The 26150-nt window shown below is 38.6% G+C and overlaps 1 protein-coding gene across 11 annotated transcripts in view; it reads left to right on the top strand.

Annotated features, from left to right (window-relative positions):
• MBD5 (methyl-CpG binding domain protein 5) overlaps positions 1-26150 on the top strand; it is a 138588-nt gene that overhangs the window by 58907 nt on the left and 53531 nt on the right. For 8 of the 11 annotated variants that reach the window (XM_062579433.1, XM_062579430.1, XM_062579429.1 and 5 more), the window contains exons 3-4: positions 14023-14157; positions 18704-18895. The gene's annotated coding sequence lies outside the window, so the exon portion shown is untranslated. Of the gene's footprint in view, positions 1-622; positions 833-14022; positions 14158-14281; positions 14399-18703; positions 18896-23733; positions 23792-26150 lie in introns of those variants that run through there. The other 3 variants (XM_062579427.1, XM_062579428.1, XM_062579431.1) reach the window with 3 other exon arrangements.

Here is a 26150-nt window from a genome sequence, read left to right as displayed (position 1 = left end):
CTCAGCTTTTGCTAGATGTCACACGTGGTATCTTTGGAAATACTTTAACAGGAATACAAGGCTTAAGGCCTTTGGCCAGTCCTTTTCAGGCATCAGACTGTTTCTTCATCTGTTGTTGTTCTAGTGGTTCGTGTGTGCAAGTCCAAAAATGGCTTTAGACTTTCTGGATGCCAGAAGAGAACTTTCCTGCATGTCTGTTAATTTACTCTGTTAATTCACTGTAATCCTAACTGGTGCCAAAAAATCTCTCTGACTCATCCGTAGAAGAGTTGCATTCCTTATGAAGTACTGCTTGGACGTTTCGCTGGTGTGCTGACGCGTATAGCGCTTGCTGGTGGCATGTTAACAAATAGTGCTTTGGGGCTAGAGGTCTACGTGGCAGGGGCACGTTCTGCATGCTTGGAGGTCCTGGATTGCGGCAAGCTCATTGATGGAAACTGCATGCATATTAGTGCGTGTCTGTCTTCTGTTTGTCCCTACGAGATGAATCCAAGTAAATCAGAGCTGCATTTGCTCATTTTAACAGAGAAAGCTTGGGAAATTGTAATTAAGTACTTAAAAGCTGCCGATTCTTGCAGAAATTGATACCTTTTTGCTTCCTACCTGTACCATGGATATTACCTGCTGGCAAGTGTGATGTGGAGAGTGCAGCGTTTCCTCCACTTCCAAGGCTCGTGCAGCCTTACGGTGTTGAACTGAATTGAAGGAAGGAGCATAACGTCCTGGTGCCTTACCCTGGGTTAACAGCCGGGTGCCCGGCGGGGTGCGGGAAGACTCGAGAGGCAGGAGGATGTCACACCTGGCCTGCAGGACCCCAAGCAAGACCGGCCTGGTATGAGCAGAGCATGATTCAGTTTTGCATAATACCTGGTAATTGCTGATGACTAAGTTAGAAAAAATAGACTTTCAGCTCGTTTTGCACAGTTTGAAGGAATGTTTCCTGCGCTGAAGGAGGTGGGGCTGGCTGCGGGGAGTGGGAGGAGGAAGAATGAGACTTTGCTAAGGAGCACAGAGGAGTCTGGGGTATTATATAGGTACTTATAAAATACATTACCTTACCATTGTATGCTGTGACTTCTTGTTGCCCTCATAATTCCATCATGCTTTTTCATTTTGTAAACTGCTAAGCTTAACATGTTTCTGTTTAAATGAAGTTAATTAATTGCAGAAAGCTGTCTGATAAGTATTAGTAAGCACCTTAATACCAGTACCACTTTTTGCCTGACAAAGAGTATGGCGTTGCTGTTCCAACTCAAAGAGGACAAAAGTAAATCAGATGTCTGTCCCCTTTCCTCCCTTCTGAAAAACAAAAACTACACCAAAACAGGGTTACGGTGTACCCCTCGCACCAAAAGCCTGTAATGACTTCTTAATAGAACAAAACAAAGGAAGTGGAAAGAATATATAATTTGATGGTTAGAAAACAAAAAACCTCTGCTGAACAGCGTAGGGCACGTCAGGTTGCACACACAGGCAAAGACCAAGCCCTGTGTCCAGGTATCACGTCCTTGATGTGGTCCCCTGGCCTGCTCTGTTGTTCTGAGGTATATGAAACTGCCTGGAAATACTCTATCCATCCTCAGAGAGTGCAATGAAGGAGAGATGTCTTTAGGGGCTGTGAGACTGGGAGAGATCCATACATTTTGTGTTTGCAACCAAGTCTCAAAATAAGGATTCTTCTGCATGGATGAATTTGGATGCATCAGGCACCCGTGGCTTAAGAGCACGAAGAGCTGATCTCTGCCATATCCAAAATCTGATGCACATCTCCGTCTTTTACAATACTCTGATGGTTTTCTCTCAGACTCGCATCCTTCTCTAGCTTTCTCTCTTGTAATTTTGCATGAACAGGATTTTGAAATGAATGTCCTTTGGTTAGGTTTTTCTTGGGGGTCGCAGGAGAGTATTTTTATTTTTAGATTGTTTGATCTCAGCTGTAAATTTGAGAAACATCTCAATTTGTTCTCTCCTAGTACTTCAGCTTTACTCCAAAGGTTCAGGGGGCTGGAAGAGCCCTTCTGAGAGACAGACAGACAGAACTGTATTGTAAAGGTTCAAACTTGAGCAATGACCTGTGAGCAATAATTTTTCTGCCTGGGGGGTGTGGAGAAGGAAGGGAAAGAGGTAATCAAATCTTGTCTACTTTCCAGTACAAGAAGCAGCCAGAAAACCCAACTATCCTGACGTGCCCCTAAGAGGAATATTTTGCTTTTCGGCAGAGGAATCTCTTGAGTATCTGTACTTGTGGTGGGGATGGGGCATAAAGGAATGAAAGCACTCCTTCCATTGCTTTCAATGAGTTATCAGAGAGAAAAATATGTATTTTTGTATATATTTGATGCCAGAAGTCAAGCAGTTAATAGTATAAGAAATCTTTATGGCTCCCCTTTTGTAGATCTTCCTAAACTAGAGAGAACATACCAATTTTTTAAATCAGCTGTCCCAGGAAATGAGCACTGTTTTTAAATGTGTGCAAAATGAAAACAATCTATGCCAGAACTCCCCTGTGCCAGTGCCAACTAAAAAGAGAAAAGAGAGGAGAAATCACTTTGATAGGTTTCAAGGTTGATAACCGGGCTCAAGTGCTATACTTGTAATTCAGAGTAATTTTTTCTTTGATGTAGTGTTACATACAGTAACTGTTATATACAGTGCCTTTGCAGTAATACAAAATATCTCAAGTCCTGAATTGCTTGCTCAGCTTGCAGTGTTGTAGTTGCTAAAATACAACCTGATGCGATGTATTGCTGTTCAGCTCAACCTGGGATGATTCCATGAATGCCAAATAACTTAATGCTAGGGACGTTCAAAATACATGCAAAACCTGATGTCAGTATCTGTGACCCCAGCATCACGGTATAGTATACTGAAGTGTGTTGCTGTAGTTCCAAAAAGATTTATCGTGGATTGAGGTTTTAAAAAGGGCTATTCTATAACCTCGAGTAGTTGAAAAACAAAACCAAGCAACTCTACCCCTTCACATTTTCAGTTTACATTAGCTTCTCAAAACTCCTGTATCTCAAACTGTCTTCATAGCACCTATGTCCATAGCCATGTTGGGCAGATTTTGTTGGGCAAAAACCTTTGCTGTGAGTCAGGTCTTGGATCTGCTCCTTCACATCTTTATTTCTGATGGCACAAGAAAGTCCTTATCAGCTCATTGGTGGCACCTGACGAGCACGCTACAGAAATGCCTTTCCATCAGCCACGTTGGCACAGTGTATACAGAGATGCTGGCAATGTTCCAGGCTCTAGGCTTCGGGAGAGAAGAGGTAAGGTGGCCCGTGTGAAATCTGACCGCTTCAAAGATTTATTCTCTAATATTTGTACATAAAGCAGGTATTTTCAGCTTTCCAACTTGTGTTGCAAGTGCCCAGGCTACCATTCATGGTAGGGTTGCAACAAGTATACTGTTTGCAGTAGGATTTTGTATTTGGATTAAAACAAAGGGTAAAACTGAAAAAGGAGGAAGGTCAGGTTACTATGTGCTGTCAAATTAGCTCTACCTCAAAATGGCTTAATTGTATCAAGTAGGAAGAAATACCCAATGTAAGGTAAGTTGTATGTGGATAGAAGGGTAGTTCTTGCCGATAGGAAGAGTGCTAGGTTACAGTATTATTGCTGTGCAGGTGAATTAATGGATTTTGTATTCACTTGTATTCTTTGGAAGAATAAACCAAAGTTTACTTAAAGAAGCTTCTTTTAAACTGTTGTTGCCTGCTGCCTAAAATACTTGCATGTGCCAAAAGAGAAACTGTACTCACCTTAGCGTGCATGTTTTAGGGTAAATTCTTAGCTTGGGTAAATTTACACTGCTTTGGGTTTCTAGTGTGGCGAAGCCCTCATGTGCTAGGTGAGGACCTGGCTACGTAAGTAGATTCTGAATTTGTTAAATTAACGGAGGATATGCGTGGTGTTCAGAAACTAATTCAGAAGTCTACATCTTGTTTGCATTGACTGTTTGGAACCCTACTTAATTAATTTAGTTATTTCACTTGAATATTTCACTACCTGAGTTTGTAGGATTCTTACTTTTTTGGTAATGTCCATTTGCCAGTGTGTGTCTTGGTTAGACATTTTAGACGCATGACATTATAATGACACATTTCGATGCTAATGTCAATAGTGATTTTGTTGGTACTTTAAAAGTATTTCTGACTTATTTTCTAAATCTCTTTAAGTGTTATTTTGTATGTAAGGTGAGTCACTATCTCTAGCACTGAAACTTTTAGATAAGATATATGTTACTAAAAGTATTGAAGAAACTGTTAGGAACATTAGGAAGCTACTAGAAATTACAGATGCTGTAAGGCAGAAAACTCTTCAGTTATGAAGAAAGTTAGGATGTAATTTTACTTGAGCTTAAGCCAACATTTCTACTGCTGTTTTCTTTTCTGGCCGTGGTTCCCACATCCAGAGCAAGGAAAGGGTGGCCCAAGAATGGGAACGATAAATGAAGTCATTGCTGACACCAAATTTTTTTTTTCTTTTAAAGTCATATCATCATAAATACATGCTAAGCTATGGTCTAAAATGTGTTTTGGGGTTATTAGGCAAAAGTTAGAAACGTTCCTTATATATTTCCTTTTATATGATGTGACAGTTAAATATTTTGTGTAACTATTTAAAACCTGCCACTTTAACAACTGTTGTGTTAAACTAGTCATATTAGGTTGTAATAGTCTCGGTCCACTGAGAATTAAAGTTATTTTCACCTTTCTCTTTTCAAGCTATCTTGATATTAAAGAAGAATCCTTGTTGCCCAAACTTCAAATCTTTTCATCCGTTCTCTGAAATTGAGCAGTAGCTAAAATAGATGTTTCGTAATGCACTGGAGCACACTGCCATTTCTTTCAGCATCTTAATTTTGTGCCTTTATGTATGATCATGTTTTTGCTGACACCCTGTGATTACACTAAGATAAGATTGCAGGTCTTTGGTTCCTCAAGTGAAGATCCTGTTCATTATACTTTTGATCATCTTGTTAATCCAAAGTGAGGATGGCGGAGTAGAATTTTAAATGACTTTTTTTAGGTCCCAACTCCTGTTTAGGTGTGTTTGACATGGGTTTCCATTTCAGCATCTTCAAAAAGGCTAACTAAAAATTTCTCCTTGGACATAACTGGGACTACTTAAACTCGAAAGATATTTTTAGCATCTAATTAGATTATATTCAAATACTTCTAGCAATGAGTAATCTGTTAAAGGCAGTGGAACCGTTCGGTTGCTTTAAATTAGGCATGCGCCTAATTAGTTTGGATCAAATTTTAGTAGTTAGAGCTGCAAACTACAGAACTGCGGGGGAGACGGCGCCACTGCCAAGGTGGATGTGTTGGGGAGGAAGCAGGAAAGGCGCTGCGCGATGGTGACTCTCCGACTTTGGTGGTTTGCGTTTCGCTGATGAGGGAGAGGGGCCGCCGGGTCCCGGCCGGTGGCTGCAGCCGCCTGCGCCCCGTGGCGCGAGGCGCGGTCGCTCGGGGATCGGCGCGTCCAAACCGCGGCACCTGGCACGTCGCGCTCACCGTGGGAGCGCGGCCGCTGAGCGCTGCTGGTGTAGGAAGCGGGCCAGGGCGCTCTTGCGCTGGCCGCCTGAAGGCGAGTTTACGCTAAGGCGAAGGTTCGCTTCGGCTCTTCGGCTTCAGCGCGCTGCTAATGTCTCAGTGCTCGGTCTGAACAAAAATCTTTTTATCTACCAGATTAGTAGCTGCTAGGGGATCTGATTGCCCCATCAATTCCAGTCTAGCGTAATGCGGTCGGAATTTCAAGTTTTTCTTGTTGCGTGGATGTTCGGTAATCTCTTTGGGAAATGACTGCTGTCAGCCGGCAGCGCCCCTCGGCTCCCTCCGCTCAGGCACCCTGCTCCTGCCGTGGAGACCTTTGCAGTTGGGAAGAGCAATCTAGAGATCCAGGAGTCTGAAACCTCATTTGATGTTAAACCAAAATCCGGGCAGGGCAGAAGCATGCTAAAATGGGAAGCTTGTGTTGTGATTTCTGCGAAGAAGGAAACAAAAATTTGTTAATTAAATTTGGCTGCTTCACTACTGTGTAGTTCACTACTGTTAGATCCATGCAAACTTGTAAAGCTGTGCAGCTGTTATACTTGCATTTTTTAATTACTAAGTTAAGCAAACTTGTAAAGCAATTATAAGTGTTTAATTTCTTGTTAACTGGAGGACTTGCGTCTTTTCTGTTATGTGTTAGAAATTTCTTTGGCTTGACAGTTGTTTTTGGTGGCGGAGAAAATTTTACATAGAATTTGTAATCAAAACCATACCGAGGAGTAAGCAATTATCTGTTAACTGCTACTACAAGTGCTGGTGTTGGATCCTTTTTCTCTGTGTGCTCTGGTGATGTGAAGAGCTGGCTGACCTGAAGCTAGCAAAATTCATTAGTTCAGTTACTGTAGCACATGAAAGTTGCATTTTTCTTGATCTCTCTCTGACAGCATCAATACAGCCATTCACGGAATTGCTTTCTGAAAAAGTATTTACGAGCAAAGAACCTAACGCACCTTTTATTTGGAATTTATATTGTAAATTCTGGAATATAACAAACTTGTAGAAAATACGCTAAATTTGTTATTTTGGTGGGGGGTTTTTCTTGTATAAAAATAGCTTGCTTTTCTTTAATCCTTCAATGTATGTTTTTGTATTTCCTTTAAAAAAAGTCCACTTTACTTTCTCTTATTGTTTTACTGTCAAATACCTTGACAGCTTTAAATGCTTGCTTTTATTACTATCCCGTTTTTCTTGTCTTATGTGGTATAAAAAATGGCATCTATGTTTTCAGTAGGTGGGATTTTCATTTCTAAGGCAATTCTTTCTATTTTTGCTTTTATCCTCTTCCCCTAGAAGTTATTCAGTTGTCTCAGTAGAGCAAAGGGGTAGTAAATTTATGATACTGTGTGGTATGGCTTTCTGAAAATATATTATAACTTTATTATGAAATATATTTTTCCTCTGTTTTTTTCATTTGCTCTATGAATAGCTGGCACTTCATAATGCATCAGCACCTTTAACTGTTACCTTGGGAATCTGCCTTATTCTTTCTTGTTGGTGAATTTCTCAGAGTAAAAAGAGCACATTTTTTTTATTATTTGATTAAAAATAATCATTACAGAAACACCATGATAATGACATCCCGGAGTGCCCTAGTGGCACTCTCCAGAAGGAAAACTTGACTCCCCTGTTCAGTCATCTGCTTCTGAAGAAAGTTTGTCCTACCTCTGTTCCTGACTGCCATCAGAGCAATTGGGCGGACTTGGTTGAACGCCCTCTGAAGCAGATGAAGAAACGACATTTGGCTTCAGTGGATGTAGGCTTAGATTTCTCCCCGGACGTTTCCATTTCTCTTTTTCGGCTTACAGCAGGGGTGGGTCGCTCTTCAGATGGATACGCTGAAGAGTCATGCTTTCTGGTTTCTCCTTTGTCATTTGCTTGAAGATACTTCATCGTGTGACTGAAATCTCATTTCCAGGGAAGTGGTTCTTAATTTTGCCTGGGAGATGGATATGCTTCTGGTCATGTACAAGGGTTTGAGGGAGTCGAGCTGCTGGAGCGATTTGTCCAGCCTGCAGCCTGATCTAGGGGAGACCAGCTCTTCAGTGCCAACCCTGGAAAGAAGTAGGGAGTAGGTGTACGTCAGGAGAACTGTCTTTATTCTTACTTTACAGGCACAAAATACAAGCTTATTTACTTGTCTATTTTTAGATTCTTCCCTGAAAAGACTAATGTGAGTAGAAATGCTTTCATGTCCGTCAGTCGCTTAATCTAGCCCATAGCTGTGCCTCTTCTTGATGTTCTTCACCAGCTGCAGCTGGGAATTCTGTTTCCCATTAGCTCTCACATCATCAAATGCATCCTTGCAGGAAGGGTGTGTGCTTTCCTTATCATGCTCCTCTAAATTAGATGAGGCGGCTGAGAAAAAAATACATTGGGCCAAGGTTTCCCTGATGACACCCCTGTAGAGAATTACTAGAGAAATGGAAAAATGATGTGTAGCATTGGATACCATGTGCAGGAAAGGACGTGTGCAGGACATGAGGACGCTTCAGGATTGTACTAAGTGTAGACTGTTCACGTGCTACACGTGTGGGATTAGATCCAAGAGCAAAATTGTGGTGAGGAAGGAGGAGAAAAAGTGGAGGAGCAAGAAGAGTTGTGGGTAAGAGTCAGGAATCAACTTTGGAGAAGAAGCCTTCAAGGCAGCACAGCTGCTTCTCGCAGCGGGGGACAGAATGTGAATCATGCACAAGGATTTGGGCTTTACTCCTAGGTCAAAAAAAAAAACAGGAAATGAGGTGTCACCAGCAGGCTTGGCAGTTTCTGAATGCATCCCTTAATCGTATACTTGAGAGCAAGATTTTCATGGCCTCTCCAAAAGGGAATTCCCCAAAACTGAAACTGAAAGGATCTGGCAAGTTTGCTAGGATGCCTGTTGACTTTCTGAGGGCAGTTTAGGGTTTGCACATTTGCAAATGGCTTTTTCATTGACCTTAGGATGTTTCTGTGCATTGTAATCATAGGGTATTGTCAAAACAGTTCTCTATGGGTAATAAATTTTGTTTTTTCTTTGAGTAATCAGATATTTCGTCTACTATTGCCAGTTTTCTGTGCTGTTTTATTTCTCTTGGGTTAGGAATTTTTTTTTATATATTTCCCAAATATGGGTTGGAGTTCAGAATGTAGTTTTGGAAAAATTCAGCTTTATCAAATTCTACGGCAAGGATAATTATTTTTATAAGCACCTGATTGCCTGTAACTCTCTCTCTCTCTCTCTCTCTCCATATGTATATATATATATCTCCCAGTAATTGCACAAGATCACCATTAAGCTTTGAAATTAGTGAGTTCATTAAGATCTTATGAGGTCTTAAATATGTTCCTATACTAGCTGTTGTAGTCCTGTGGTCTTTTTCTTATCTCTGCCCTTCTCACAAACTTCTTTATTAACTGTATTTAATATAAGTAAAAATGACGGATAACAGATAATGATTTGATCTTGGGCTAAATTTTTAGAGAATTTTTATCTCTATTGATGAATTAATAAGGTGCGATTTTTAAGGTATTAAAACAGAGATTCAAATAGTAGGGCATTTTATAAAAATATATGCTCAGTAGTGCTCCAGTGTGAATTGTACTAAACTCAGCGGGAAAGCGTCTATTAACCTTAGCAAGAATAGAACTGAAATTCCAGAAACTGCCTTCTGCGTTAGGAGTCGTGTGCCAGGGGATTACTGAAATACCCTCCTGATACTTTATGAATGAACTAGACCATTAGTAGTGCTAATTGGTAGCGCTGGCGGTTCGGAGGATGCACGTAGGAGAAGCAAGCTGCCTGAAAGTCGCTGGGAAAGGAGACAGCCAGCAAGAGGCGGCACAGAAGCGAAAACTGGGCAGGGAAATGAGATTCCTTCACTCCGTGAATGTGTTGGGAACCTTCGGAGCCTTTTCCGCCTGTGGCTGGGATAGTTGGTGTTGTGGAGACTGTGGAGGTTTGTGTGAAGCATCACACAACAGGACGATTTTTGAAGCGCCGCGGAGATGTTAGGTCTAGCACTGCGTGTACACTGGGTTGGTTTTCGCTTTACTGGGAGGCTGAAATCCTGCAGCCCTATGGAAAGGAGGGATATCACAGTGCCGAAGTTGGTCAGAAGAGAAATAAGCAGAGAGTAAAAATCAACACGTTGAAGTGCCAGCACCAAAGTCGCTAGTGGTGGATTACGTTCCCTGAAGGTCCCCAAGGTCCCTCCTTTCTGAAAGGCTTTGTGGTGGTGAAAGGATTGCGAGGCAGCCAGCCGTGGGTTTGGGCTTGGCTGTCGTTTTTAACTCGGCTTCCTGAAGAGTTTCTAATCAACTCGTGGCTGTGCAAAGCAACTGAAAACCCATTCAGAGATGGTGGTGTCCATTTACAGTGAACAAAAAAGTGGCTTCCTTTCTCAGGGAACTTCAGATGTGCAACGTCGTATTTCAAATTCAGGAGAACACCGATTTTGCTGCCTCCAGCTCTGGTTGCAGTCCGAGTCTGAAGAAAATTCGTGTTTCTCTTGAAGGAAGAGTCCACAGCGCACGTCGGTCGGTCTGTCTACGCTGGTGGCTGTGTTGGGCTGGCTTGGAAAGCACAAGAGCTGAAAAGACTCAAGAGTTGCCACTTATGGATAACGCTGACAAGAATATTTAAGTAAGAAATAACACAGGTCATGAAAGTTTACATTGTTTGCTTCTTGGAGGAGCTCGCTTTAAACAGTGGCACAACGTCACATCTAAAAGAAGACGCTTCGTTATGTGATGATTTGGTTTCATTAAGAAAAATATGAACTGTAAGCGCCTGTGCCAAATTTAGTTTCTTGTTTACACTGGGCCTCGCGACCAAAGGTTAATTAATGTAAGGGGAACGTATGTGAAGCGTGGTGTTGTCCTTTATACAGTTTGTACGTAGCCTTTTGAGACTTTGTTCCTGCAGGTCAAATAAATTACGCGTCCAAGAGAAGGGAAGGCTCCTAATCCAGGGCTGCCAGTCGCCATACGAAATTCTCTGCATTAGTTCCTGGCGTCAAGCAACGATGCCGGACAAAGCTGTGCACAAATCCATTATTATCTTAGGTGGGAAAGAGAGGGGATGTTTGCTGAGCACAGAAACAGCATCTAGAGCCAAAGGAAACTTTTTTTGTCTAAAAAAAAATGTGTTGGACCACTAGCAAGTTTTGTCAGAGATTTTTCTGTCGGCGGCAGACACCTGAGTGTGCAGTTGGTCCAGCGTGGATGCCCTGGGTGGGGAGAGGGTTGGATTCCTCTCTTCTACTGAGATTATCTTGTCAAATGTGTGTACTTTCAGATATTCGTATTTTGTGTGTTACGGCTTTGTATTAGCTGTACAGAGGGAGAGGGCAGCGGAGCCGCGTTGGCCTCGCGTGGGAGCGACCGCTGGGTTCGGCTGCGAGCCGCCTGCGGCACCTTTTGGAGTAGGACTGCGTCTCAGACGCGGGCAGACCCAGCAGCAAATCCTGCTAACCTGCTAGTTTAAATGGTAATAACTGAATAAAAAACATCTCGATTAATTCATTCGTTTGTATCTCTAACAACTGTTGTTTAAAAGGGGGAGAGGAGACAAATTGGTATTGTCTGCAGCTAAAAGCATTTGCTTGTCATCTCAGTTCTCATCAGTTCCAGAGTTATCTCTGTATTAAATTAAAGATTAGTGAAGAAGAAAAGTAGATTGCATTTCCATTGCTTGTATTTTGAACTAGAGAACAGAAATGCACATACAACAGGTATGCAACAAGCTAATGGAAATAAATCGCAAGTTTTAAATATGCTGTTACAGGTGACTAAAAATCATTTGTGAGTTATTAATTATTTTTCTGTTACAAATATCTCTTTGCAAAACTAAAATAAATTGAAATAAATTTTTATTTGAAAGAACCTTTAATTTTCACAGCTTTTAAGTCCAAATCCCGAGTATAAACTTCACCAAAATGCAAGAACGAGGAAGCAGAAGACGAGTTACTGTTGCGCGTACAGAATACAGGCAAATGCTTACCATAGCAACCGGCAGCTCGGCGGGATGAGCGCCGTGGCCCGCGGGCCCGGCTCTGCCTGCCTCCTTACTCCCCGCGGCTGTGCGTGGCAGGGATTTTCTTTGTAGCTTGGAACTGATCTCGTCGTCAATGTGATTGTTTCTGTTCAGGCTTTAAATTGCTGGATGCAGATTGCATGTATGCCGCTTCTGAACAGCAACATGCACCTATCCTGTCAAAACCGAGGCTTTTCACAGAATAGAAGTCTTTTCATGTTTGTAAGATATATATTATTAGTACCTGTCACTTTATGAAAGTATCGGATTTGTAGGGTTTATAGGATTGCGGCTATTGACTAAATTGATGTCTCTGATTTTCTCCTTTTGCAAATTAAAAATCCGTTTTTTTTTTATGTAACTGCAGATAAAACAGCTGTGTAGTATCCCCTCTTACATCCTCTCTGTACAAAGCTACATCTACTCAAATGACACAGTTGCCAAATCTGTGAGGAATGTTGTTGTGTTATCATTATAGATATGTATCATAGACATAGAACAAACCTGTTAGTGTGTTAGCCTTATGGCTAATCTTTAAGCTCCTCTAAAAGGCCTATATTTTAATAATGTATTTTTTAGCTTAGTTTTTTTTTTCACCTGGTATATTGCATTGTTAGGCCCTTAAATACGTTTTTAAAGTTATAGTAATGTGGCCATGGTATAAAATAATAGCTCTGAAAGGCCATACATGCATGGAAAGGCAGGAATTTTTTTTCTTGCTTTCCTATGTCATCTGTTATGTTTTAACTTCATTTTCTCCAGATACTAGGAACTTTTAGGATAATGTATGTCAATTCTAATCAGTAAGAAACAGGATTATACATTTCCAACAGCTTTATGAGGACTTTAATCAGGTAACTCGGAACAGATTTTAAGACATACCCTAGCTATTCTTAGGCATGTTTGGCAGTTAAAATTTAGAGTTAGGATCATACATTTTGAATATGTAGAGAGCTAAATACTACTTTTATTTAAACAGAGAAATACTATACTGAAAATCCTGCTATGAAAACAGGGGAAGGGGAAGGTATTTTCAGGAGGATGCTATTCTGAAACAAAATGCATGAACAAACTGATACTGAATTTCCACAAGCCCTTTAAACTGATGTAAGGCAAATTCAGCGCTGAAAGAGCAGGTCCCACATTGGGTTATTCACGCCGCCGTGTGCCGCCCCTTTCCGAAGCGCTTAGCCCAGCCGGGCAGATTAGGGAGCTGATCTAGGTTAGAACTAATCCGGCAGGAAGGCGCACATCGGCCCCGTGTCCACTTCCCCGCGCGGAGGGAGGGAGCAGCCAGCAGCAAGGGCAGGCTGGAGCCCTCGCGGCGAAGGGCTGCGCCGTGCCGCTGTGCCCACCTTGGGCAGTTCCAGAAAATCAACAAGGAAGGAAAAAACTGGTGTCCTCATAATTTCCAACCTTTCTGCTGTGGAGCTACCAGATCCCTGAATTAAGCCAGATCTTCCGGACTTACCAAAGTTCCAGGTCTACATGGGGAGAGCTAAAAATCTCATGATCCCTCTAGTTTGTCCAAAGGTATTTTTGGCAACTATTTTTGCTGATTATAGGAATAAATAAATTGAAAATAGAAATAAATAAATAAATACAAGGCCCAGCTGAGGTAGAGTCCACAATTTTCATTTACGCATTCAGTCTGCAGAATTATCTGTCCCCATGTTTCTTCTAAGAGAAAAAAAATCATTTAAGCCACTTTTTTATTTAAGCTTTTTTTTGATAAAGTGTGAAAGCATCATTGTAATGCATTTCCATATGTGAGTACAGGTAAACGATATTGGTGGGGAGTTGAGTGTGGTCAGTGCTATCATCATAGGGCCAAAACTATTAAAATGCTTACAATTCTAAAATCTGCTTTCATAAGTATCTAAGCTACTTTGCTTTGTTTATGTTAATTTTTGTATATCGGGATGTACAAACATATATAAAATCATACGTAAGTAGCAAGCACTGGGCATCTTTTTGGTTATTATAATTCTGTGAAGTTTTATGGTAGTTCTCAAGACTATCTGAATAAAAAGGTCAGTTTTCCTTATTCTTCAAATATGTAGGCTCTATTCTTGTAGTTTTAAATTCTCAGAAAACTGTAAAGCAATGGAGGATACACCCAAAGTTGAACCTTCCACTTCAGAGGCTATTCTTCTGATTTTGTGTTTCTGGCCAGTAAAGAGAGAGAGATGCTTCTAGGAGGCAGGTCGGAATACCGATTAATTTGGGTGCTTTAAATGGTGCTTTGGAGTCTACCTTTGCTCACTGACTACAGAGAGATCCTCAGTAAAGTAACCACTTCTGCTCAGTGTTTGAGTCTGTGAATGTCCCATTGGCTTTTGAGCAGTGGAGCAGCCTGTTAGAGAAGCCACGCAGACTGCATTACGTGCAGAGATTGATAACTTGTCCTTCCACAGCTCTTGTTTTAGTACGAGGTATGCTTTATTACAGGAAGAAGAGGTGTTTTCACAACAAAACAGACAAAGAATCGTAAAGACTTGAAGAAACTCTTTCCAAATTCCTCCCAGAAGTTCAGAGACCCACTGAAGTCTGGTGGATCACCTCCACCAGTCTACCCAGTCTGAGGTAAGCAAATCTTCCCCCTTTCCCACTGTTTCCCTTCCTGTCACATACAGATAGTAAATGCAGTTCTCTGAAATTTAAAAATTTTCTTCTGTTTTTTCTTTCCTTTGAAGCAACATGTTAATCAACACTGTTCACACACAGTGAAGACTGGCATCTTTATTTCATTTCTCTGGTCTGTCGTATAAAGAATGATCTGCTTCTGGTAGTTTATGATATTACAAGCAAGACTTTTTCTGCTGATGTTAGTATCATCTTGTGCCACCATTAAAACTCAATGATGTTGTATTTATTTTTAGTATTACAGAGGCCTATGCAATTGCTAAATACCATTTTGTGAGACGTTTTCACTTTACAAAATAGGAACAGCAGTTATTAAAAAATAATAATAATAAAATCATATCAGATACTTGTAAACAAGTCTTTAAACTTTTGCCAAATTATTCCTGCATGCAGCCCATGACTGATTTGGAATATACTTTTTATGGAAGGGCCTTTTTCAGTTTTGCTACAGTTTACATGGAAAGAATAATCTGAGAAATAGCCAATAATGAAGCAGCTTAGTTTAGGTACTATTCAGTTAAAACGTATCTGAAAAACAAACATGAAAGAAAACTCGCTGACTGCCATTCTCCACTGGTTTGTGACAGCACACAGCTGAAAAGTTGTTGAGCTCGTTTCTTTTACTGGAAAGCATTTGTTGGCTTTTTTTTCTTGCAGCCTTATGAAAAGTAGAGCATCTTGAATTTTAGAGTCATCAAGTAGTAAAATTATAGGAATAATGAGTGTATTTTAAAAAGTTAGATGGGACAGTTTATGTTCTTTTAGTTTATTAGCACAGATTTATTATGTAATAGAAAGAGCATAAGCACACGAGAAAGCACGGTCACTGAAAAAACAGCTCTCTCTTCCCCCAAGAATACTGCAGGTTGGTGAGAACTCATGGGAAAGTTTATTATGGATACATATGCAATAGAAGGATAAATGTAGTCAGTGTATAAGTCCTATACTTACTTCTGAATGATAAAAATAAATAGATAAATCTTTCCATGCATGATGCAGCGCTGGCTATTTAATGATGGCTGGGACAGTCATTAATCACCATCTTACATTACATAGCAGATTTTCAGAAGTATAAGTGCTTTTTTCAATATCAAGTCTTCATTTTTTAACTGAAAAGAAAAAAAAATCCTTTGAAATTTTTTACAGGTGATTATTTTAGTTCTTCATCCCAAGAAAAGCAATATTTTCTAGTAGGCAAAGAAAAATAGGAAGGCTGGTTAAAAGGAAAGAGAGACTTTCAGCAGGGGAACAGCAAGATTGAACTATTGAATTCATATTAGCCACAAAAATTTTCTTGGCTGAGCCACGTAGGACTGTTTTGATTATCATTGGTAATTTAGGCTTATTATTTTAAAAACTGGTCACCTAGGTCTGTGATGCTAACTTTTTAATGCTAGTAGGTTTGTAGACTGAATATACATATTAAGGTAGCATGTATTCTTTCAGCAGAAATTTTAATTAAATTTTTGCTGACATGCTCAGGAAGACGATTTTTATCGGTAGTTCATTGATACAATTGTATTTAGATATTACAGGATAAAAACCTGATTATGTATTCACATTTATTTTAATAATGTATGTTTCTTGGGGCCCTCCTTAGAAACAACTTCTACTGATGCCACTTCAGTCTTCAGTATTGTCCATATGACCTAGTTATTTTAGGCTCAAGTTTGACTTATGTTTCACTGTTGGGCTCCCTTCACCATCTACTGAAATTGTTTCCAGTAAATTTGTTTTACAGTGCTTGCTGTGATTAGCGTTTTGTGCTTAAGGGAAGATCTTTACAAAAATGTCTCCAATCAATACCTTTCAGTATATTTAAACATGGATAAATTTTATCTGAGGAGTATTATTTCCATAATGAAATTACAGTCTGAGATATATTTGTATGCAGGTTCTTTAGAGATAGGTTATATCATCTTTCCATCTGTGTTACTACTTTAAAGGAAAGCTGATGAAGCCATGGATTCTTAAGCTATTTATTTACAATTTTATGAGTAATTTAAAGATGTTTATTTTTTCCAATATTTTTTCAAATATTTCATACATCAAATTTTATATACAGAGGAAGAAAGTTAAAAATTTCATCATTTCTACAGTTGAAGAAATTTGTATATTTAAATCGTGCCACTTATATGTCAGATTGTAAGATTTAGAATTTAGAATCTCGGAGTAATCTAGGAAACATTGCCATTTGCTTTCTTGGTAAGCTAAAAAGTGGTAGCTAAGGCCCACTGCTGAGAGTCCAACCTTGGAAGTCCTGGGCATGGTAATTCACCGTGTCCCCCGTCTCCACTACATCTGTTTCTGTACCGAGATGTTGTTCTCCTTCCGCAGGTTCTGCCTTTGTGATGGGTAACTGCATTTTTTTTTTGCTGAATACCCTATTTTTTCTCCAGCTAAAATGCAGTATTTTTTCTGCAGTATTTGGGGTCCCTATGCTTTTGTCAAGTCACTTTGCTTTGATATTGGTGTTCTGATTGTTTTATTTGTTGTAAACCTTTTCAGCTAAGAAGAAGAGGTTTTGTTTTAGTAAGAGCAATAATATTGATTTTGTTACTTTGTAATAAATGGTTTATTTTTATTTTAATCATCTTATTAATGTCTGTGGAGTGGATGATCTGGCAGCAAAAACGTGCCATCATTTTGGTCCCCTATCTTTGTCTGTAGACTTTGTGGAAGCAGAAGATTTCAGAGTTTTGAACAAAGCACGCTTCAGTCTTTAAGAAAACTGTTTATCTATTTCCTGGTGTTCACCGGCATTGAGAGACTACTGATGTTAGCTACGTAGCCATCATCCTATGTATCTTTTAGTATTCTCAATAAATAAAAACATTCAGTATTAAGAACTGATAAGCCTAAGAATCTTCTGAAACGTTCAGAGTGTACAGTGCTGAAAACTGAAAGCTGTCTGATGTCCCAGACTTCAAGAAAGCCTAAAGAGCAAGAACTTCATAATGATATATGCTTATGTTTATCTAGGAACATGATTTTCAAAGTAATTATGGTTAGAGAAAAACTCTAATGAATTAAGTTTTTTTCTTCTAGTTTGCCTAAGAGAAAATAGATCCATGAAAGACTCTACTGGGTTGGTAAATGCATCTAAAAAACCAGACTGTCTCATATCTATTTTTACGGTATATTGTGGCCCTATTTTGTGCTTCAATTGGAAAGGTGCTGATCAACTAACAGCTCAGTGGAATTACTGGCAGTAATAATAATAAGTCAAAAAAAGCTAAAGAGCAGATCATTGCCAAGAAAGCAATTTTTTTATTATTATTATGAGCTTAACTGAGATACTTAAGATTCATAGTAAATACTGGTTTTGGTATTTGCTACCAGTGTACTTTCGGTGAACCTGTGTATGTCCTGTTTAACTAAATTGGAGTTTTTCTTACACATTTTGTGCAGCGTTTTCTGTTGGAGCACGGAAAAGATTTTTAATAACAGCCAAGACCTTTACTATGGTGGCAAACATTTCTTTAAAAGATCTGTAGATCAGAAGAGCTACATTAAGCTTTCTGTAGGATCTGAAAAAACAGTGAGTGGATATGTTGCATCCATTTTAATAGAAGATTTATTCAAATGGTGGGCAAACCCCTATAATTTTGAGTTTGTTAGAAGTGTGTTTCTAATCCCTAAATGCAGTTATCGAGCCCAGAGGCGTTTCAGGTGTGACACGGAAGGGCCTGCATTAACTCCTTTGGATGCCCTCTGAGAGAGCTGATGGATTCACTCCGAGCCCTGCCGAGATCGTTAGCTCCTTCCAATCTCAGAGCCCAGCTCGTTGCGTGTGGAGGGCGGCAGGCGCGTTTGGGGGTCGTTCCTGAAGTAAGCAGCTCAGCAGCAGCCCCGGGCTCGTGGTGGCAAGAGGGAGGTGTTATGCAGAGCCCCTCGTCCTGGCCCTGCTCGCCCACGGCGCCGTGCCTGTGCCCTCGCAGCTGCTAGCCCAGAAACCGCACTGGTGTACGACCTTCTACGTGACCAAGGCCAGACAGGTTGTTTAAAAATAAGCTAACTAACTAACTAGCCTAAAAAGAGAGAAAGCAAGAGAAATTACAACTGCACTTTTAAAGTATTTTCCTCTACTGTTAGCTGCAGTATTTTAGCTCTTTAAGGCCAAGGCTTCTTGCCTTACTAATTGAAGGTTTTGGCATGCATTAGTACAACTGAATTTGTTTGAAGATGTGACTTTATATGCATGCAGTTTTATACTAGTTCTGTCATCAGAAGAATCCATATACTTATTTTTATAGAAATCTACTCGTTCTTGTAGACAGTGAAATAACTACCGTAATTTAGTCAAACGGATATATCCTTTTTTCCTTCAGTTCTGGTCAGAGCTTTCCTACCCTTATTTTAAAACAAATATTATTACAGTTTATTCTGCAAAGTAGTTGGGTAATGTCTTCAAAAGCAATCAAGAAGAGAGAAATAAAAGTGTTTGGCGCATCCTTTAATTGAGGCAATGTTACTGTCTCGACAGATGTAACGTGGGGCGCAGGAGTTCCACAGATGAGGGGTGCAGAAAGGCCAGGACCCAGCCTCGATGGCCAGAGCCCATCACCGAGCTGTAAACAGGAGAATAACTAAAGCAAAGCTGAAAGGGCACAAAGAATTTTAAGAAACTTGAAGATCCCCCAAGTCACTAGAAGCAAGACCATGAGGAGCACTGAAGGTAAGTATTCAAAAGTAAATCAGTGCATTTTTTTTAAACAGACTTGGGATTTCATTTGGGTAGATTTGTACTGTGGTAGGAAAGATTGTTGCAAAAGGTATTTCAGGTGATATAGAAGATTTGAGGCAATATTAGAAAAGCTAATCAAAAGAACAGTAGACAGCAGAAAAATTCAGCATTTAATAGTGCTGGAGTAAACAGTTTAGCACGCATATGTGGACCTTTTTACTAACTGAAGAAGGAAGAAAAAAGCATTATTGACCTAGAAATTATCAAATTCCATTGAAACAGTATATAAAGTACAGTATTTTAATGGCAAGAAAATTATAATTTTGTAACAGTGTGATTCATACAGAGTATTAGTCATAATTGTTAGTAACGTATTTTGACATAGTTAAACAATAGAATTCCACTTATCTGCAGCAGAAAGTACTCAGCACCATTCTTGACCTAGATTATATTGAAGAAAGTAAGTGTAGCTAGCTTGCCCTGAGATGAAGCTAGAACTTTACAGTGAAATGTAGAATGAAGTGCTCTTATTCTTATATGTTTTCATAATCAAAATACAAGGTTATACCATGTCAGCAGCCAGCAGATGGAGAAAAAGAACGTCCTAGGAAGCTCAGAGAGCATACTAGGAATCTGAGCTATAAATACCAGGCTAATTCCATAGCTTTAAGATTTCTCCAAAGCTTTTTTAAATCCCTCAAGAAAAGACTGAAGAGATTCCTAATCTAAAGTGCCCCAGTTGAAGAAATATGTACATTTTTCTTTCTAAATAAAATGATACCGGTCTGCAGTGGGTTTTTTGGGCATCATGGCAATTTAATGTAGTTGAGTTCTATTGCTTCAAAATATGTTTTTTTAAACACACTGGTATGTTTCATTCTCATCAGTAATTTATCCCTTGTTAGTCTTCATCAAGCAGCTTGTACTGGGAAAGGCGAAAATAGAACCTGTGTTTATGGTATTCCCACAGAATCTTTGATGTTTTTGATGTTCCCAAGCCATTTTGAGTCTTTTCTTTTCTTTTCTTTTTTTTTTTTTTTTTTTTTTTTTTTTTTTATGGAGAGCTCTCCCTTTCAGTAGAGAGAGTTAACGGAAAAGCATTCTGCTTTGGTAGGATTTTATGGAAATCTGGAAGGCATTGTGGTATTTTCTCCTTGGCATTTGTAAATTGTACCTATGGACTCTTAACACTGTTGTGGCTGTATATACTTGTTTTTCTGGTTTCTGTGCTTGATACTGTAAATTCTTGAAAGCAGACTTGCCAGATTTCATAGCTTTCTGGCGAGAGCATTGCTCCCTTTGTAATCAAATTCAGCCAGTCTCTGATGTGAATAGGTCATACGGCAAGCGTCTCCAAGAAAAATGCTGAATTCTAAGATAAGTAAATTGTTGAGTGTATAAATGAATGGATTCTTCTCTCTATGATGTTAGATGAAAAGACACAAGTACTTGTATTAATGAAGCGTTGTTTAATGTTTTCTGTTGAAGACAGCAAAAACAGTAGTTTGGAAAGCCATGAGACAGAACTATCACATAATCATGGAATGGTATCGCTTGGAAGGGACATCTGGAGGTCATCTGGTGCAACCCCCTGTTCAAAGCAGGGACCAGCTTTGAATAGGTTGCCCAGGGCCTTCTCCATCTGAATTTTGAGTATCTCTAAGGTTGGAGATCCCACGATTTCACTGGGGCTCTGTACAAGGATATATCAGATCATCCTCATGATGAAAATCTTTACCTAATGTCTATTTAAAACATCGCATCTTGAGACGTAGAACTGTGTGTTCTACCTCTTGGCCTTTAATGTGGACATCCAAGAAAAGCTGGTTCCATCGTCTCTTTACTCTGCCAGCTTGTTGAAAGGAGCAATGGGATCTCCCCCTTCACCTTCTCTTTTCAAGAGATCTCAAACCTAGATCGCCTATCCTCTCCTTCCTTAAAGACTTTGTCACTGCTTTAAATCTTTTTTTACTTTCTGGACAGATGTTTTGCTTGAGAAAAAAGTATTAAAAATAATACCTTTTTCAGAAACTTCAATATTTTGTTACATTTTCCATCTGTAAGAGGAAGATGCTTGGAGAGCTTGAAGAAAATACTTGTCATAGATGTTCAGTTCTCACATGCTGGGAATTTTACAAGCTAGTAAGTTAGTGAAACCTCGGCTAGGATATATTTTGCATTTTGGACTCTGCTCTTTAAAAAAAAATTTTTTTGTTAAGTGGAAGAGGGCAAAGGAGAGCAACAAACTAGTGAGAGACTTAGAAAGCAGGGTGGTTAAAGAACAGTTGAAAGAATTTGGTTTGTTTATTGTAGGAAAAAAGAATACTGTAGGATGGATGTGAGGCTTGAAAATGCTAAGAGCTTTTTATAAAAGCAATGATGACAGTTCCTCTGTGGATTAAAAAAAAAAAAAAAAAAAAAAAAAAAGATTAGTTTGCACTAAAGATAATTTAGGACAGATATTAGGAGAAAACAGGCTACCTTTTTTATTTTCCTAATATCTGACTGTAAGCACAGATGGAAAACCTGGGAATTTTTACCTACAGCTGTGATGAAATCTCTGATTGAAAGTTTTAAAAATGCATAGAGAAACAACTTTTAGAGATGGTCTCAGTAACTTTGACCTTCCTTCAGCACCAGTGGGCTGCCTAGTCTGCTCTCCTGAGATTCCTCATCAGATTCGCAGTTTCTGTAATTCTGCGAAATTGACTCTGGGATTAGCCTTGTTTTACGTCCCTGAAAACTTCTTCTACTGATGATAACATATTTCAGTTTAGGGTATTTGGTATTTAAAGTCTTCCCTTACTGACAGCAAGTTTCATTTCATAAAAATGAACCAAAGGCCTTTTTTTCCTACATAAAGTGCTGTAAAAGAGCTTCTCTGAGGTGGAGTGAAATGCAGGGTCAGCAGTATTTGGATGTTTGCCATTGATTTTGGTGAATTCAGACTTTGATGGAAATGGTATGCATCATTGTAACATAATAAATAAATATATTAAAAAAAAGAAGCAGAAAACTATCTTACCTGTCTATACCTTGAATTCACATTTCTTATATTTTTATTCCAAGAGTTGATGACATCTATTCATGACACAAATGGCCACGTTTGTTTATTGTTTGGGGTTTTTCTGTGACACGATATATTTGTGTTAGTAAATGAGTGTCTTTTAATCAAGCTTTTAAAATGTAATAGAGGGAAATAGGAAAATGTATTACTAATTTCTGTGTACCCCGTGCTCTTTACTCTTGCTTTTGTTTTCTCTGCTTTGATGAGCTGGTGCAGTGGTTTTTTACTTCTCGAGCTTGAATTCCCTCTCAAGAGAATCAGACCTTTTCGTGTCCAGCTTAGAGCATGTGCATTTTATTGCACACGTAGTAAAATCAGGTTTTACAGTGCATCAAGAGAGCCAAGCCACAGATAGCAGACAGGACAGAGTTGCACATCTTTACCAGGGACCATCTAGCTCTACCTTGCGCCTAACAATATCACGAAAAGATGAAATACCAGTCTTTCGTAGTATTGAACTATTTTGGAAAGGGTGCATAGTAGTGTTCCCTAGGAATTCTTGAGAATATTTAGTATATTCAGTATGAATACACTCGCTCCTGTGTCCCTGAGGAAAGGGGGTATTTAAGGTTGAAAAAAAAAAAAAAAAAAAAAGCTTTTACATAATGTATGGTTAGTAGCCTGCATATCCTTTTTTCAGAAGCACAGTAGATTGACCTTTGTTGGTCAGAGTCCAGATAGCCAGAGCTTTTGTATTTTAATATTTCTGTTATCTATGGGGGAAAAAAAATGTTTAAAAGTGGCAAAAGCATATGCTTTTAGAAGTCTGTTGCAAAAAGATTCTTTAGATGCCTGTTGCAAATGCCCAGACTTCTGTCTTAAATTGCAGATTAGCAGCCTAAAACATTGAGAAAATATTTCACGTCCCCATCTCTGAAAAAAGAAATTTCCAAAATTGTGGTTCTGGAAACGTACGCAGAGAAAGGGTTTTTTTGTATATATATGTATTTATATATATAAAATCTCGACTTTTCAGCATCATTTGAATGGTGAAACAACTCCAAGGAGAGTTTCACACCCTTGTAGTAAAATGGAGACCAGGGTGATTTTTATAATCATAAAAACACATATTTCATTTTCTAGGAGCCAGAAAGCAGTCTTTTGCAGTTTATTGGACAATGAAATTTGTCCTTGTATTAAGGTGTCAATGTGACTAGCTCTGACAATGGTTAGCTAAAAATTCAGCCTAAAAATATACAGAAACTAACAGTTAGATACTATACTCATTTGAGTAGATTAAATATACCTTGCCTTTCTCAAGGCACGTAAATCTCTGATCAAAGGGGATTATGAGTTGGTGAGTGTTGCCAGAACCTCTAATACAACAACCTGCAGAGAATAGGTGCAGACTGATGAAGTTCTGAGCTCGTCCTGGGACAGCAAGACCACACAGAGGTTTTTGACTCACTAAGCACAAAAAAAATTTATCTGAAACTAAACATATACGCACGGTAAAGAACTTTATTGTCAGTGTTGCTGGAAGAGAGTAAACTTTAATAGAGTAGATTTTTTTTAAGTTGTACATTAGGTTATCTTTTATATGCTTATGAAGTTTTATTGAACTAAAATATGTACAAAATATGAAGTGCAAGCAGGTACTTGTTTCAGAGTTACAAAGTAGAAACACTATTTAAGGAAACATCGCTATTTAAATGAGTATAAATATTAAGGCCTAATTATGAATAATTTAATATTGAAATCTTAATATACTAAGAGGACCATATTGCTTATCTTCTGTTTCAACTGATTCTTTGTTTTTCAGCTTGGAATGAACAAGATGAACATATCCACCTTAAATCTAATGCTTAATGAGGAAAAAGGTCAGGTTTTTTTATCCTGTATACTACTGCTAATTAGCATATTAAAAATATATTTGCATTACTTATTTCATATTTCTTACACAGCAAACCGAACACAAGGTTTAAGAGGAGACTGAGAATTTTAAATTCAGACATATATACATAAAACAGTTGACTCATACCCATTTATGTAGAAAAAGGAAACTATATAAGAAAAGGTCAAATATACGAGCCTTCATAGAGATTTATTTTAAAACAGCTAAACTTAAAATTAATGGACCTCTTGTATGTCAATAATTATTTGTCGTAATTTTCATGGAGTGAAGGCATTTAAAATAATTAAAATAGGCCACTGTTTTTTGTACATAGCCTTAAACTTCTGAGTGCTTTTTTAGAAGAGAGAGGAAGACTCTTAATACTGACTATCTCATAAATAAAACAGTGGGGCAAAATTCTCCAAATATGCATTCAATTAGTGTATCGCTGAAAGAAAGTGAATAATAATCTACTAATGCTAGAAAGAGATTCATACATCATACCATACAGGTTTGTAGCATACCAGATTTCAGAGAGGCAGCCTAAGCTCTCAAGCACTTTTATTGTTATGCCAGATAATGCAAACACTACAGCATTAAGGAGTCTGAATAGCTGATTTTTGTTATCTTATTTTTAATACCTTAAGAGTATTTTCGTGAGGGAAATCACTGAGTAGAGGTGCATATTTCAGTAAACAATATTAAAAAAGAAAGACATTTGGAGAAAAAATTCCATGTGTCTAAAAATAGTATAGTCACATGACTTATTACTTTGGCACAAAAGCATAATTTAGAAGCTTAATTTGCAATCCTGCTATGTTTTTGACATTCTCTTACATAGATACTCAGTCTGAATTATTCAAATGATTCATATGTTTCTGTGTCCTGAACTTCAGGTGTCCAATACAAAGGAAGTTCGTGTAGTTTACTGATGTCCCTGCATTTCAGATTCAGAAGCATAATTTTATTTTTACCCTTTACTGCTGTATTTTTGACATTACATTAGCACAGTTAATGGAGGTTTAGGTTATCTTTACTGAGGGATAATTGTCATGGCTGCAGCTCAAAGCTGTTGATCATATTTCCAGTAACCTGATCTTTTCTTTTCTTTTCTTTTTTCTTTTTTTTAACTGTGTAAGTAAAGATGAATTGAATTTTCCTGCTCTTTTTTTTGTTTGTTTCTGAAATTCATACAAGATACATTATAAAAACTGTTACAAAATTATATATAATCATTTGAGATTTTGGAAGACTGAAACATGGACATTGAGGGAACAAGTTTTCCTTTCTTTATGTGCTTGAATCTGCTTTTGAAGTAGTCTGAACCTTCATAATATTTGTAGCTGAATTTCTGGATAATAGTGTGTTACTTTTACAGCTTTAAGTTTACGTTGGTCTGTAACTTCCTTATCACTTTTTCTGACAAACAGAATTGTCTACAGCGATCATTTCTTAATGTATCCGTGCATTATGTTAGCAAGAGAGAGGAGAGCCGTACCCGCTGTACCGCGCAGATTATTCTGTTTCAATATCCATTTTTGCTGGGGCCATTGCGAAGGTCTGAATTGTTTCTCTTGTGTAGGTGCAGGCTGCTTTTTTTTTTTCGACATTTTGCAGTTGTCTTCTCTTGTGATACAGGGTCTATTATGCCAACTTTGCATGCTAGACTTCTAGAGCTTTCTAGTCTCTTTTAGAGCTGACAGAATGTCCACTAATTTTTTAAAAAATCAGTGTTAAAACTGTGAAAGGGAAGCCACAGAGAATTAAGGTAGAGGACATCTAACTTCAAAATTAAGTACTCGTCCTTGCTCCAAAACACTAAAATCTGGAAAGGAATTATGTCAACAAAACAAAATAGCATCATAGAAATACTTGAAGAGTCTATGGTAAAGTAGGTTTTAAAGGAGGGAGATTTTCTTACGCACAGAAAGCTTAAAGGGGACCAGAGAAAGAGGCCTTTCCAGTTGCAGAACTGACTGCATGTGTTGAACGAGAGTGATGCGAGGGAAAGAGCAGAAGAGAAGAAGCTGATCGGAAGGAGAGTTTTAAGTATAATTTGTCTTTGTTATAGAAACTTTTATCCTTTTAAACTCATCAGATTGCAGCCTCATTTGGCAAACTCTTCTCTGCTGTGTAATACTTCACTTGCTGTTCTGTTTTAGAAAACAAAAAATCAGTTTGTGTAAGATTTCTGCAGCTTTGTGTCTGCAGATGGAAATGAGGCCATTGAAAAGTAAATGCATGAAAGGCTTTTGGTCATTTTAAAACCAGAAAAATCTATGTCCATGTTCACTTTTCCTAGATCGATAGGTTGTTGAACACAAACATTTTTTTCTTTAGAGTGA

The sequence above is a fragment of the Rhea pennata genome, chromosome 6 (assembly GCF_028389875.1).
Source record: "Rhea pennata isolate bPtePen1 chromosome 6, bPtePen1.pri, whole genome shotgun sequence".
Taxonomy (NCBI): Eukaryota; Metazoa; Chordata; class Aves; order Rheiformes; family Rheidae; genus Rhea; species Rhea pennata.
This window is presented reverse-complemented; position numbering and strand designations above follow the sequence as displayed.